Raw genomic sequence first — 17640 nt, 5'->3', positions numbered from 1 at the left:
CCTGTGGTCTGGGGAGCAGTGGATTGTTTACATTGTTTGTGTGTTTGTTTGTATGCTTCCACTGTCTGGCTGGGGGGGGGTTAATGCTACGTGTTACACGTTTGTTGATTGGGCCCCTCACCCCCATTGGCACGGCCTGTGAACATATGTCATTCTTAAGAGCTGTATCATATCATAGCTATATATCTGTGTATAGCTACACACACATAACTATATATATATCTATATATATATCTATATATATATCTATATATATATATATATATATATATACATATATGTATATATATACATATATATATATATATATATATATATATATATATATATATATATATATATATATATATATATATATGTATATATATATATATATATATATATATATATATATATATATATATATATATATATATATCTAACAACATGTGGATGTGTGGGTGTCTGCATATGTATATATCTATATGTGGGTATTTATATATAGGTTTGTCTATGTATGTATACATTTGTACTACAGAGAGGGAGAGGCCTATATCTATTTAGTTATGGGTATATATACACACACATATCGCTACATATTTAGCTACATATCCTGTAATGTTGACTGGTATTGCTGGATACTGTGTGTTGTGTGCATACTGGCCAACCTTGTGTGCCACGTATGCTTTGTGATACCTACAACTAAATTCGTTAGTGTATGCAGAGTCACATGTGAAATCTATTGTTAGTACCAGGAATACATTTGCCCCATGCAGGACAACCCGGACATTGGGTATTCAACCTTCGTCTACACCCGGAGTTACATAGATACCCATGGCTATGTGCATGGACTATGGCATGTGCCACACCTAGGATACTTGTGTCGGGACATCATATGGGATGGGTCCTGCGGGGGGCAATGTGTGGTGGTGTGGTAGCTACGGGCCGGTAACCAGGGTAGGGATGGTGGTTGCATGTGTGCTGCGGGTGGGGAGAAGCAGAACTGTGTGATATGCATGTATGGGTTGGGGATGGCCTGGGTTGGATGGGCCTGTACTGCTTGGCTTGCCTAGTGGGTGGGGGAGAGTGGTATGTGATTTCAACATTTGAAACATAACAGAGGGCTAATTTAATTCCCTATTTCAATGACAAATGTACAATACAATGAGCTTGGTAGAGTATTGCAGGACATACGTGTTTGGCTGGGCAGAGGGTATGCCAATTCATACGTGACGTATATTGTTTGGGGCCTCTCAGGCCCATTAATGGTGCATGTGGACATATATATGTTTCTGTTCATTTACCATTGCTATCTACAGATGTCTCACCATATATACCTCTGTGGGTATATATATTTGCTTACATATTTCTAACTATGTCTGTATATATCTATGGAGACATATATCCGTGTACATATATGTAACTTGATGTGTATATGTGGACATATAGATGTTGACATATATATGTGTAGTTGCCGGCATTTGCATGTATATCTGTTCATATATTTGTATATATATGTATATATCTCTGGATATTTATATATATGTATATATCTCTGGATATTTATATATATGTATATATATATATATATATATATATATATATATATATATATATATATGTGTGTGACTACATCTATAGATATGTTGTATCCATTTAGATGGTACTATATTTGTACGCACACGCCCATCTAGCTGTAAGTATACATTCTCTGTACTGTTGCATGACTGGTCTGGTGTTATGCTTCTGACAACATACGATTTCTGAATATCTGGCATGGCTTAGTGGTAAATCATTTTGTGTGTGGTGTATATGGTCATGAGTTCCGGCCTTGCAGAAGCTGTTTATTTGGTTGCTGGGCAGAACACCGGCAGTCTGATATGGTGTGCTTAAGGCACTTTCAAGCGGTTCTAAGCAGGTTTGCGCTGAAGTAAGCACTGCTAACTTCTGGTCACAGTGTTTCACACCCAGTTAGCTTCTCCTTTGCTTAATCTGTGTCGGCAGTGCTTACTCCCATGCAGATACACTTGCACACGCTTACTAGTGCTTACATATGCTTACTACTGCTTATCTGTGCTTACGCCTGCTTACTGTTGCCTTATTCATTATGATACTGACTCTTCACATGTGCATTTCCTGCAGTACTCCTGTTCATAAAAATGTATGTTATTTAGTGGGTTTTGCATTACAAATATTGCTTATACCATGCTTTGACATGTAAAATAGACTGTGCTGTGCTGGGACTCAAACTGGGAATGCCTGCTCGTTAGGCGAACGCTCTGCTGACTACACTATTGCTGCCATGCCTCATTTGCATATATCATCCTTGTTATCCTCTTCAGCCTTTTAGGCTGCTTTCATTGTGGATGAGCAATGGGCACATCCATGCACCTACGGTTAACTGTACTCAGAGCTTTAGACAACAATACGGGGGTTTCTTCTTTTCATCTTTATGTCTTGTTGCTGTTGCACGTATGGGGAACTGTTGGTGGGGATATATGGACACCTATGAGCAGTATCGCTCATTTATTTCCACTTTATGCTGTTCAACATTGCAGGGCATGTTTATTCTGTGGGATCTGCTCTCATATACATCCCCTGCACTCGTACATGCTCCATGTAAGCCTGGGGGATCGGGTGGTGTGTCTTCATTAATATGCATGGCGCACTGCCATCCTGCTCCTAAGCAGCTGCTTCTGTGCAGGACTAGACTAGTCCTGCATAGAAGATTAATAAACCAAGGGGACTGTTTTCCCTCATCCAGGGCTTTGGTGACATTCTCAAAAGTTCCACTTTGTTTAATAAGCAACAACTACCCTTGACAAAACCAAATTTGAATGGTTCAAGAGTTTTGAAGGTCACCTATGCCCTTGTGGATAAGGCCCGTGATGATTTATTTTATAGCCTTGCAGATAAGGCTGGTTAGCCTTATGGGTCAATAGTTTGTCAGGCAGGGGGGTTGATGGATATGTAGGAATGTTCAACTGTGAAGATAGTTCTAGTTCTGCATGTTCCCAGATTGATGTGCATTGCGTATCACACAACATTTGTTATTAATTTATGTAGTATAGTTGATATATTTGTGAACAAGTACTGAGAGACCAGTGTTGCAGTGCATGGGGAGAAGCAACACATGGCTACATTGTAAATTAGATAGGGCCTTCTGTTTGTTATATGTTCACATGTAGTTTCATGGCATGAAGAGTAAATGGACAGTAAACAGCATTAATACATGCTAATAGTGCCTTGCATAGCTGAGTGGTGAGCAGCGGGTTTGAGCGATGGTTGACAAAGTGTTTGCATATGCAAGATACACATTTCCATTACTTTCCCTGTTTGCACATAGTTAAACAGTGTGCAAATGTGTGCCTCTTTGCTAAATGTTTGAGAGTTAGCATTGAGTGTATGAAATACACCTGCTGTTTAGCTGACTCTGTTGTAGCAGGCGCAAACGCATTAATGCATTTCCTTTTAAGCCCAGATGATAACGGGTTTGAATACAGGTGTATCTAATACTTTTAAATAAACAGTGGTAATGCAATGACATTAAATCTTTATAGTACTTGTGTTGCTATGTGTTGGCAGAGTGCAGTGGGGTTAAGCGGCATTGCACAGAGGTAACCACAGCATTGTAGAGTCACTCACCGTCAATTGGCATTGGTGCCTGATGCCAACCTCCAAGTAAACATAGAGGCCAAAAAGTGAAGAGATCCATTGTTTTTTCTGGTATTTATGTGTGTTTTGTGTGATTCTATTTTTTTATCATATTATATAGGTGTTAAAATGGGTTAGATAGGAAAATGGTGAAAAGGAGACCAAGCAAGGGGGAAGAACAAAGGGAAAGCAATACAGGAATGTGCCAGAGGGAGGTAGTAAAGAACCATAGCTGTCCATTTTTTCAACAGTGAAAACTGAAAATATGTGCAGAATATTAGCTGAATTTGGACTGTCTCTTCCAGAAAGATGGTTGACAGCAACATAATCATGTTGTATAGCCAAATCAACCAAAACAAGTGTGTCAAGAAGACAAGTTTGCAAAATGGAGAGCTATGTATGGAGCAATATTTTTTGTCGGACAGGTGCCTATTTTTTTTAATTCAGTAAGAGAGGAATGCTGGCTATGGGACATAGGTATTTATGGGTCAGGTAAGTTGGGTAGGTGAGGAAGTAATTGCAAACAAAGAAGGCAAACAAGATAAGACACAGATACAGTGAGGGACACAAAAGTTTGGGGGACACCATTATTGGGATGAGGGAGGGGACAACACAGGCTCATGCCCATCAAACATGGAGACAGTGAGAATCCAGTCCTCACCAACTGGACTGTTATCACCATTCCCTTATTCCACTGGCAGCTGGAGTGCTTGATGCCTTCTCCTCCCATGTACCATAAGGGAGAGCAGCATCTCCATCTGGTGTAGGCATACACCAATGGTCTGGTGCACAACCCTACACACCAACCCTGACATCTCCTGGTGGGTAATGAAATCCCCACCTTCGCCGCTGCTCTTGGAGGGTATCATAGCACCAGCTGTTGGGACAGTACTACTTGAGGGCACAGGTAGTGTAGTAGTGCAGAGGCAGCAGATGCAGTGCTGCCTGGTTGGATCCCAGATCTGCTTCGCATTGGTGATGGAGACGATGGAACGGGGGACAGCTGATTCACTGCGACTGGCATACCTCGCTGTGCTGTGATTTGGTACAGATGGGTGACATGGAGACATTTTGGCAACACATAGTAGAAAATAAGAAAAAGAGATAGGGTTGTGGTGAGAGAAAAAAAATTTTAATTAATATCATCATATGTGACATACAATGTATTAACATAATTGTAAACTATTTTATCTGAATTATTAGATTTAACTGTACTTCCTAACAACTACAGACTGTAACATATTGTTGAAAGTAAACCTTGAAATTTGCACATATGTTTGGTCCATTTATACATATTATAGCTAACAGCAGGGCATTTATGCCTCTTGTATAGAGTTTAATTTAATGTAATATTATTAAAGAAATGCAGTATCGTATAGTTGTTACTCATGGTATTTGAACACATTGCCTCTTATTACAGTCTTATTAAACTTGACTCCTAAAGTTGGTTTGTGCTACAGACAAATGCATGCATACTTGTTTTTACAGTTAGGATATGCATCCTCAATTTGCTACAACTGTATAAAAAATCTATCTTTAACTTTTAAAGCTACAATAATACTTTTTTCATGCTGCATACATACCACTTACTTCACTCAGTCTGTCCATTCAATCAGCATTAACCCATCTATTAAACTCCATTTTGCATTAGCTGTGGAAAGAAGAGAATAGAACAGAAGAGCATTATGCATACCAGAGCATTATGCATACCAGTCTTGCCTATATTTAGCTTTCAATGTGTTACAAATACTCTCTTATTATCATACTTACACAGCTGTGGGATGTCAGCAGTTTGAAATTCAGTCAACTACTGGTTGAGGGTATCCCTTTTGTGCCTCTGTGGGTCATTAAAATTATGTATACACTGTTCCCCAGTGTGTGAGATGCGATGCCAGTAGCACTGGACACAGCCTGAGCCAAACTACTTCAAGCCTCATACTTGTACTGGGAACTGGAATAGTCCCCCTGCAGAAGCTTTTGACTGTGGTGCTTTACTAGAAGTCAAATAAATATCCTGGACTTCTGGGCACCCCACTTCTGGCCCTAAACTGGGCAGCTTCCTCTCTAACTCCAGACATGAATAACACCTGAACTAGAGCAATGGCAACTAATGATTTTTCACCAGTTCCTGGTATCACATTTACTGGTAGTGCACAAACCTGAATAACAATGCCATCCTCGACTGTGTGATGCTAAGCGAAGAGCAACAGTGTGAAGCAAGGAAGAAATAAATATTTTAAACTGGAAGGTTAATCTGATACTTGACCTTATTTTGAGGGGTGTTTGCTGCTGTAGCTTGTAAATTGGAAGATAACTGTTAGGTGAGTTAAGTTTGCAGCCATGCACTGGGGACATAAATGTCATGACCTGACACTTTGCTTTTGGCTTTATACACTGATAAAACAGATTTTAAAGTGTGAAATTCAAACCTAGGCATAAGGGACAAAACATTTTCTTCTACAGTGGTGATTTTCCATCTTTGCCACAGAAGAAGTACTGCTCAGACATAGTCAGGAATCATTCATAAATATAGATGACAGTTGGAGGTCTTACACACGTATGCCTGTGACTTGACATGGTTCTTGTATATAGATCCAGTTGTGTATGTGCCTTATTTAATTGTGAAGGCCATCCAAGTCTAGGTAGCAGAATCATACTTACAGAAATATAATAGCCAGAATACCCTCAGTCATACATCTGAAAACACAATAAGGGTGTCCTATCCCTCATACATATAATTAATATTAGCTCCACTATATAAAGTGTTATAAGTGAGAGTGAATGTAATGGGAAATGGTACAACAGCAAATGTGTCTGGAATATCCTGTATTAGAACCCAGGACCATGTGTATGACAGTCCTTCACTTACACCTGCGGCCACAAGAATGCAGAAACAATTCTTCTGTACTTTTTATTTCATTGCTATAGACTGCACTGTCACAACAGTAAAAATACATACATGCATAAGTACATACATACAAATATTTCAAGCATGGGCATTAATGCCCTTCTAGCTTGCCAATATACCAAAATACTTGTTCCCATAATAAGTGTCCAGGCTGTTCTTAAAAATATCTAAACTAGTACTTGCTTTAATGTAGTTTGGCAGTCTGTTCCAGGAATCAGCTGCTCTCTCAGAAAATTAACTAGAACATTTTTCATTCCTGGGTGGCACAGTGGTGCAGCAGTTAGCATTGGCATCTCACAGCAAAAGGTTCTCAGGTTCAATTCTTAGCTGGAGTGCCTTCTGTGTGGAGTCTGCATGTCTTCCCTGCATTCACATGGGTCTCTTCTGGTTGCTGTGTTTTCCTCCGACATTCCAAAGACATGGACCTCCACTGAAAATGGGCTTTTTCCCAGTAAACAAATGTTAAATAAAATAAATCTAAAATCTTTTACATAGGCTGTCTGATGATTCTCTACTACTTTTTGATAACCCCAAACATTCCCAAAGGTAGTTGCCTCTAAATGCCCTGTATACCTGAATAAGATATCCTCTTAGATATCTATAAGATACACTGTATGAGTTCAGATATTTTAGTTTATAGGTTCATAGGTAGATACTAGGCTATTGGCCCTAGGGCCTATATAAGCCTAGCTAAAAAGGTACCCTAGCTTTTGCCATCCAAGAAAATTATTTTCCTGTGTCACTGTCGAGCAGAGACACAGAAGTGATCCCTAGGGTGAATTTCCTATGTCCCATCCAATCATCAATATTTTTCTGGAAGAGTGCTAATGAGGAGCTTTGTTTGATATATATATATAGGTAGTTTGTTCCAGAGTATGAGGAGTCTCTGGGACAGGAACCTATCCCTCCAGCATGTTCTGTCTATTGTGGTAACAAGGTTTAGGTCCCTAGAGCGTGTAGCTCAGAGGGATTGGGATTTCTTTAAGTGGAGCATGTCCAACAGCTCTGGGTTTGACATAGCTTTGTATGTTAGACAGAGATCACCTCTGAGTAGGTGGTATGCAACTGAGTAAAGCTGGAGTTTTTTGAGACGGCCTGCGTAGGGAATCTGTTTGATGCCGGTAATCCTCTTGGTGAGGTATTTCTGCGGCCTTTCCAGTTGTTGTAGATGTCTTGTGAGGTACATACCAAAAGGGATGTTGTACTCTATAATGGGTCTAATGAGTGACAAGTAGAGGGGAACAATGACCTCTTTTTTCCTGGATGAGAAACCTTTTGTGACGAGGTCTGCCTTGTAGAAGGATTTCCTGACTACTGTGGTGATGTGATTATCACACAGACATACTAAACCAGCAGTGATAAAAAATACACATAAATACACAAAATCATACTCAGAGGCTCTAAATAAAAACCTGCAAAAGCATCAGAGACCTCAAAAGCAGTCACCCAAAAAAACCTGCACCTCCCGTCACAAACCAGACAACACATAAAACACAAAATCAGTGTGCCGTACAATCACAGCCCATAAGGCGAAATAACATACCCAACACACTAGTAATAGGCGACTAATGTTAGCTGCCTGTCAAGAGCCAGAATTCGCCGCATAACACAAGCACTCAGGTCACTCCAGAACAAGTACAAATATGACTCTGTCATTGTTCAGGTTGGTGTGAATGACCTGAGACATACCTCCCTGGACTACATGAAAGGAAACATGGAAAAGCTCTCTGATCATGTAGCCCAGGCAGGTATGACCCTGACCCTGAGTAGCATCCTGCCCTCACCAAGAATGATACAGCAGTATAAAGAAAAAAAATGATCAATTTCAACAATTGACTAAACTTCTGGTGTCATTCAAAGGGGATCCAGTGTTTCTCAGCCTGGGATGACATGCTCAACAAGCCTCATTGCTTCACAAGAGACGGCTTGCACCTGTCACCCCTAGGCTTTCGAATACTGGCCAAGGCTCTTAATGCCGCCATAGTACCTTTTTTAGGCAAGGCTCAAAAGTCAAACCCACCTCCGTAAACAGCACAAATAAAAAAATGAGGGTTATGCTACTCAACGCCTGGAGTTTAAATCTCAAAATGCATGCACTCAAAGCACTCCTCAGTATGGAGAACGTTGACATCTGTGCAGTAACTGAAACCTGGTTCAAGGCTCCACCAAGCACCCCAGCACTACCGGGCTACAACTCATGCCACACAGTTCGGCCACAGAACATGGATTGAAAGAAAAGGAGGGGGTGCATCCATATTCATCAAGGATTCCTACACCTTTAGGTTAGTGGCACAGCATGATACCTCTGAGATCATCCATGTGCAATTAACATCAGGCAAATCTGCAATGCAAATTGTGGCCAGCTACAGATCACCCTCCATGACCCAGGACCACCACTCCGCCTTTCTGGAGACACTGGAAAACATGAAGATCCTAGTGAACACCCTGATATTGGGCAATTTCAATTACCCTACAGTTAACTGGGAAAACTACTCAAGTACAAACTCCCAGGTCCAGCGCTTCCTGGAATTTATCAATTCAAATGCCCTGGATCACCTGGTAAACTCCCCTACCAGAGGTGAAAACATATTGGACCTGGTTATCACCAACATGGGAGACAGGTGTTCCACACCAGAGGTCAACTTGTCACTGGTTAGATCAGACCATAAACTAATCACTCTGGATGTCCACAACACTACCTCCAACCAAGGAAACTACAGTGAAAAACATTTCTATAGCAAACTTCACCTTACTTAAAACAGAGGTGGTAAGATTCACAGCCCCCACACTAAAGGATAACAGCGTCCAAGATGCAGGAACCTTTACAAATGCACTCTATGAGCACTTACAAGGATACATGGATTGTGCCATCCCTAGCAAAACCAAGACTCACTCCCTAAGAGAAGGAAACCAGTCTGGTGGACCCCTGCCATAAACAGGCTATACAATAGAAGGAGGAAACTAGTTCAGAAAAAAAGCAAATCCTAAGAAGGAAAGACATCCCTGATCAGTATCAGTAAGAAACTAAGGTCCCTCATAAAATCCTCCAAGGCTTACATTGAAAGAAAATTGCCAAGGATTTGAAAGATAACCACAAAGCCTTCTTTAGCTATGTCAAGAATCTAAGTGTCAACTCGCAGATATGCTCTGAGCTAGTGCAAAATAGCACAAAATATACTAAACCCACTGATATTGCCAACATCCTGGCAGATAGATTCAGTGCAAACTTCACACCACTCTCACCCTCAAAAGGGCCCACAATACCGGAAAAGTGTAGTGTCCCGGAAATCAGAGACACACAGGTGAAAACAGCCCTTTCAAAAGCCAAAAGCACAGTGTCAATGGGGCAGATGGTGTCCCAGGCTGTATCTTGCATGAACTACAGAACAAACTAACCCCCCACCTAAGCACACTGTTCAACCTCAGCCTCTCCACAGGCTACATGCCCATAGAATGGTGCACAGCAACGGTTATTCCGCTCCACAAAGGAGGGGCCACAACTGACCCTGGTAACTATAAGCCTGGCTAGTCTGGTCTGCAAGGCTATGGAACTCATTAACAAAGACATTGGGAACCTCCAAACACTTGACCCGACCCAGTTCGGCATTGTTAAGGGCAGATCATGCCTACTAAACCTGGTTGACTTCTTCGAGACAGTCACCAAGGCCATAGTTGAGGGGAAGGTAATTCACACAGCCTACCTTGACCTCACCAAGGCTTTTGACACTGTTCCCCACTCTGGAATTATAGAAAAACTCACCAGCCTGAACATAAACCCCTACGTCATGAGATGGGTTGCCGACTGGCTTACAGACAGAACTCACACGGTAAGAATAGTGCGCTCCAGGTCCGACTCTAAACCAGTCACAAGTGATGTCCCACAAGGCTCGGTCCTGGGACCCATACTGTTCAGCATATACTTCTCAGAAGTACAGGCAAACACAGGAGGACTATGGCTAACCAAGTTCGCCGATGACTGCAAACTGGGAGCCATAATTGACTCTCCGGCTGACACAGACATTCTCCAAAAGGGCCTTACTGAGATGGGCACCTAGTATCAAAGTCATGGTCTCAAGCTGAATGCCAAAAAATCCATAGTCATCCCATTTGGGAAAAACAAAACAAGCATGAATTACCACATAGGTGGCAGCCCCCTTAATACAGAAGAGGTAATAAGAGATCTGTGGACCCAGGCAGATAGTAATCTCTCCTTTGACAATCATATTGCCAAAGTAGTTAGGAAATCTTTGCATATAGCCCATCTAATTACTAAAGGGTTCACATCTAGAAATAAAGAGGTTATCGTGCCCCTCTACTCGTCACTCATCAGACCCATCATACAGTACAATGCCCCATTTGGGATGTACCTCACAATACACTTCCAACAGCTGGAAAGACCACAAAAGTACCTCACCAAGAGGATTACTGGCCTCATGCATATGTCCTATGTAGCCCGGCTGAAAAAACTCCAGCTGTACTCAGTCACATATGACTTACTCAGAGGTGATCTTTGCCTGACTTACAAAGTCATGTCCAACTCAGAATTGATGGATATGCTCCACCTAAAGAAATCCAAGTCACTGCAAGCCACTCGCTCTAGTGAGCTAAACCTCGCCACAAAAATAAATAGAACATGCTGGAGGGATTGATTCCTCTCACAGAGACTTCCCATGCTTTGGAGCAAAATTCCTAACTACATTAGGCAGAGTCCCTCACTAACACTCTTCAAGAGAAACCTTGACGAGTGGATGGGTAACAGAAAATACACCCCTGGGATCACTTCATTGGCTCTTCTTGAAAGAGGCTCAGTTAATTAGTCAATGGGGTGGTGAAAGCTGACACACTCTGGCTAGGCTTATAAATGCCCTCGGGCAGATAGCCTAGTACCTACCTATGAACCTATGAACCTATCAAAGGAGAGACTAGTGTCCACCTGTGTCCCAAGGTCTCTTATCACACTTTCAGTATTAAGTAGACTACCACCTATGTGGTAGTTCATAGCTACAGAGTTTTTACCAAAGGGGATGACAATGCACTTTTTGGCATTGAGCATGAGGCCATGGCTTTGACACCAGGCATCTGTCTCAGTGAGGCCCTTTTGTAAGATGTCCACATCGTTAGGAGTTTCAATTATGGCTCATAGTTTGCAGTCATCTGCAAACTTTGTTAGCCAAAGACCTTCTGTGTTACCCTGTACTTCAGAGAAGTAGATACCAAATAGGAGAGGACCCAGGACTGAACCTTGTGGTACTCTACTTGTCACTGGTCTGAAGTCGAATTTAGAGATACTTTCACAGTGTTGGTTATGTCAGTGAGCCAGTTGGCAACCCATCTTGTGACATAGGGATTTATACCTAGTTTAGTGAGTTTATCTATAATTCCAGAGTGGGGGATGGTGTTGAAAGCCTTGGCGAGATCTAGATAGGCTGTGTGAACCACCCTACCCTCGTCTATGGCTTTGGTGACTGCTTCAAAGAAGTCTATCAGGTTTAGGAGACATGATCTGTCTTTTACAATCCCGAACTGGGTGGAGTCCAGAGTTTGGAGATTACCAATGTATTTGTTTATAAGTTCCATGATGATACGTTCCATGGCCTTGCAGACCAGGCTCGTCAGGCTAATGGGACAGTAGTTCCCAGGGTCTGTGGTGGCTCCCCCTTTGTGGAGTGGAATAACCATTGCTGTGCGCCATTCAGTGGGCATAAAGCCTGAGGTGAGGCTATGATTGAACATGGTACTTAGGTGGGGTGCCAGTCCATTCTGTAGTTCATGTAGAACACAGCCTGGGACGTTGTCAGGTCCCATGGATGCTGCTTTCTTGGCTTTGGAGAGTGTGGTTTTACCTGTGCAGCTGTGATTACAAGAACTTTGCATTCTTCCAGTATAGAGATGGGCCCTTTAGGTGGTGAGAGGGGGGTAAAGTTAGCACTTAACCTATCTGCCAGGATGTTGGCAATATCAGTTGGTTCTGTAATTTTAGTGCCATTGTGCTGTAACTCGCCATTGAGATTCTTGACATATCTATAGAATGCTTTGTGGTTGTCTTTAGAATCAGTGACAATTTTGCTTTCATAACTAGCATTGGAGGATTTTTTGAGGGATCTCAGCTTCTTACTGAGGCTGACCAGGGAGTTCCTCCAGTCATGGGATTTTACTCTCTTTTGCAACAGTTTCTTTCTTCTCTTGTAGAGTTTGTTTATGGCAGAGGACCACCAGATTGGCTTCATTTTTTTGGAGGATAGCATCTTGGTTCTGTTAGGGATAGCACGACCCATGCACTCAATAAGTTACTTGTTTTGGGACTTGAACAGTGAACACCTGCATGCAAAGCTGCACCTCTAACCACTTCACTATGTTGTCTACAATCTTTCATAATAACACAGAAGAGGCTATTACACTGGGATATATCTGCAGAGAAGACTATTGACCTGGAGAAGAGATGGTATGCTTGTTTTTTTCATCTATATACTGCAGATGCTGAAATGTCATTAAGAAATATATGTTAAATAGTATATACTGTAGTGTGATCATGGAGTTGATATATATAGTTGGGGGTGGGGTAGTGCAACCCCCCCACCTAGGTATTTTTTAGATAGTGTGGTGAGAGTTAGCATTGTTTTGGGCAAGTGTCTATTTCCCCTTGTTAAATTTACATGGTTTGGTATTTCCTGTTTTGCAGTTGTCATCCAGGGATTTTCACCTTCGTGCTTCTTGGATTTTGGGAATTAGAAGTAGACCCATATATATATATATATATATATATATATATATATATATATATATATATATATATATATATATATATATATATATATATTAATTAGCAAAGTGTACTGATTTCATGGGCATGTTTGTCATGGCATTTCATGGGTATACATACAGCTTAAAATGGAATGTTCTGTGTTAAATCTGTAGACATGTTTCAGGAACAGTTCATTTGGTAGCACTTTTAACATTTCACTGATGTTTTTTAGCAAAATGTGTCATTTCCTGTTCTTTTGGGGTGAGGGAGCAAAGCTGGATTTCTGTTTTTGGCACAAACACGGATATGTTGCCATTGTTACTCTCCTTGTTTTACATCCAGCCTTGCTTTGTGTGTGAATGTAATATGTTACAAGCACACACATTCTGCTGTTCATATTTCAAATATCTAGACTGTTTTATGTTTCTCCAGTGGGTAATAGTGAAATGCTTCCTTTTCTGTCTTATCTGGAAAGAGGATTTTTTTTAGTTATGTGACACTTTTATGTATCATTCTTCAGCTGTGTTTTTGGTCACCTAGGACTATGGCACCCCGGCATCTCAGTCCCTGAAAACCCCCTTTCAGTGACCTGTGAATCAATTGTAGAAGCTTTTAGGTGACATGATGCCTTTTTGCTTGAGAGGAGACATGGAGATATTTCAGGCAGAATGCAAATTTGGCAGCAGACAGTTGCTGATGTAAATGCAGTAGGCAACCTCAGCAGGATGCATGATCAGGTGCGCCATAGGTCCCCTGACATGATCTCATCTGCATGGAGGAGAGCAGCTGCAGTGGCCTATGATCAGAGGGCTACTGGGTGCTAGCTAGTACAGAGTGACCACTAACAGCAAATGAAGAGTTTCTGTTCACTGTCAGTGAACCAGACAGTTCACAGAAAACTGTGAACAGCATGTCCTTGACATTGGTGCTACTGTTTCAGGGAAAGCAAGGATGTCCCAGGAGGAGCTTCTAGATAGGCTTATGTACCTCAATTGTTAATACTCTTGTATTGCAAAATATTTACAGCAATGCATTAGTTCTGTTTAGCAAGAAATTGGTCTGGGGGATTGTAGATTGCTACAGTTAACAACACATTCTGATTGATTACACATGGGGTTAGGTAAGACTTGTCATCCAAGTTCTTGCTAAAATTATAGTTTATGGACATATAAAGGGAAAAATGTTTTACCCCATGTTACTGTTAATTATTATAATGTTGTACTTACCTTTTGCTTAACTTCTTCCAGGATTATTCAGCATAGGGAGCCTACAATAATCTGCATATGGGAAGCCAAACATTTTTATGTTAGCACTGATGAGCAGTTCAAAGAAATATTTAGTTTGTGATGCTGGTGTCATGACTGTTGGGTGTGTTACTGTTCTGTCTGAAATAGTGGCACCACTGTTAGTTTGTTAGCATATATTGGACTATAGCAGTGTAGGCATTATTTTTTTCCAGTGTTTGTTGTTTATTATCACAGGTGATCCTGACAGTTGAAGTGTGGGACTCCTACCTCCTGATGTCAGAGTATTAGCAGACTCTGATGATGACAGTTGCCAAACAGAGGCACAGTCAAGGGGTGCAGAGGTTGAATCTGACACTGAATGTGACATTCAGCCATCCCCCATAATCCATTGAATACAGCCTACCCATTCCAGTGAGCCCTCAGATACTGAACAGGTGGAGGGTGAGACACTTGATCAGTGAAGTGTGGTTACCGTGGCTTCACTGCCTGATGACTTTGGCCATATCCAAAGTGTGGGTGAGGTGCCATGCAAGAAGGTTGCTAGTGGTGCTTGGAAGAGACCTGCTGTCCATCCTCCACCTGATACAGGTATGTCTTCCCATGCCACTGAATGTATGTTTAGGGTCATCATGGAGGCACATGCACATTACCATAGGTCCTCAAAAGAAATGTTTAGGAGCACAGTCTGATATGCTTGACTGCCTCCACTGTGTTGCCAATTCAGTGAATCAGGTGAATGACACACTGGAGTGGGCGGTGACGTGGCCGTGTCCAATCATGTTCCCATTGTGGCAGTACTTCCACTGCTCCATCAGTGGTTGAGGTGTTCACATCCACACATGGTAGGCCATGGGAGCTCATCCAGCAAACGTCAGTTATGTTCAGCTGGCAGTAGTGGATCTGAGTCTGGGTGTGGATATGCCAGTGCAACTCCTAGCAGAGCCAATTCTCTTGGTCAGATATGACAATGATGAAATGTCACCTCTACCATGCACTGCTCACACATATCCAATACACCAAGATGTTGAGTTAGCACAGAGCTTGGCTGTGTTCATGCAGACACTCACACATGAGTTTCACCTGGATGACTCATACAGACACAATGGTTACATGGTTCAGCCATGAAGCTTAACGCTCATTTTGTTTCATTGGCCTTTGTTACTTTATCCAAATGTCTGCCTGCTTCTCTTTCTTACTCACACACTCACTGACCTGTTGTGTCAGCCTAGGCTTCTTGCCCCCCACACAACACCCTGTGCAAATGATGATAACTGTGCCATATCCCTGTTTTCTATCTTTTAGATTCAGGGATACATAACATTTGTGTCTTATGTTCTGGGTGCATAGCTTACTTAGTGCTTAGTACATCTGCATTTCTGATGTCGAATTCATAACTGTACCTTTAACTTATATTGGTCTTAGAAAGTTAGACAGTTGATAGCATAAAATATGTTTTGCATCAGTGTTGTTAATGATCTTGTGAGTGCTGTGAAGTATGAAACTGAAATGTGTCTCACTACTTTCTAACTTCTCTCTTTAATGATTCTCCAGTATAAAAGTACAGAGCAAAACTGAGGACATTCAGTGACCATCAGTACTTTTGAGAGGTATGACTGTATGAATCTTTGATGCCTGAGGTCTACTACTTGATAGTGGACATATATAAGTCACATAAGTCTCTGCTCTTACATGTTAAATTAATTTATGTACAAATCACCCACCATTTACTTGCTTATACTACTAAGTAACAGCATGCATGGATATGCCATTCATTTGTATTATTAAACAATACACTCTAGGTTCAACACTTACCTTATAAACCCAGCAGCTGTAGCAGGTTTAGTTCAGGGCTGACTGTCTGATGCTAGGAGTGCACAGCCATTACATGGGGATGTAAAGGTTTTGAGAATTGCCTGGTATCAATGTTACTATATATATGTGCACAGGAGGAAGGCTTTAGCCCCTTAGGTGGTTTGGAAATGTGCTATGCATTGCCTCTTAGCCAATGCAAGGGCATATGAGTACACCTAGATTTGCCTACACCCACAGCAGCTGCTGGTTCCCCTTTTGAGTCCTCACCTGCATGTGGCTGTGGTGACCTTGCTATTGGTGGCAGGATGTGTGCCCCTTCCCATTGTTGATCCTGCTAAAGTTGTTTTCTTAGGATGATGTTGTATAGCATGGCACATGCAGTGAATATTTCAGTACATGCACATGGATTGCACTGCAGGGCTCCCCCAGATGTATTTAGGCACCAGAATTGCAGCTTCTTAAGCCAAAACACATGTTTTATTATATTTATGGTTTGAGCGTGTGTCTCATTATGGTGTTTTTCAGTGTGTGTGTGTGTGTGTGTGTGTGTGTGTGTGTGTGTGTGTGTGTGTGTGTGTGTGTGTGTTGGTGTGTGCATTTCTGATGAGTGTCATCAGCAACAGTTCCAGTGAATAACCTGCATCCTCCAGTAAATAATCCTGTGGGATATTCCCCCTAATGACCATCTGATACATTTGGGAGGTGTGCCAGACATGTGAGTCATGGTAACTGCCCTGGTTGCCAGCATACACATTCAAGATGATTCCCTTGGCATTATACATGATGTGGCAGTTAACAGAGTGGTAGCCCTTTCTATTTATGTAGAGCACCATCTGTTCCCTGTTTGGTGCCTTAATTTCTATGTGTGTGCAATCTATGGCACCAAGTACTTCAGGTAGTGTGCTACAGGGTAGAAGCCCTGCACGTTTGTGGTGCTGTTCTCAGGAGTACGGGGAAAATGTATGTGGTCACTGGCATGTTGTAGCATAGCATTCAGGAACTGATGGAGGATCCTGGATGCTGATGCCTATGACACCCTCAGCATGTCCCCTGTTGGTCTTTGAAAGGTTCATGTAGCTAAAATTCTAAGTACTGTATATATCTTTGTCTCCATGAGGATGGGTTCCCCTTGGTTTGACCTGGTTATGAGTTGAAGATGACAGAGGCTGCAGAGTTCATGCAGTGTGTCTCTATCCACCCTGTAGCGCCCTACAATTTCCACATTATGCAGATTGTGATAAGTTAACAGGGTCAAAGAACACTTCTCCTTCTTGACCTTGGTCTATTAGCAGCAGCAG

This window comes from Protopterus annectens, chromosome 2.part1 (assembly GCF_019279795.1).
Source record: "Protopterus annectens isolate FY-2018-M chromosome 2.part1, PAN1.0, whole genome shotgun sequence".
Lineage (NCBI taxonomy): Eukaryota > Metazoa > Chordata > Ceratodontiformes > Protopteridae > Protopterus > Protopterus annectens.
This window is presented reverse-complemented; position numbering follows the sequence as displayed.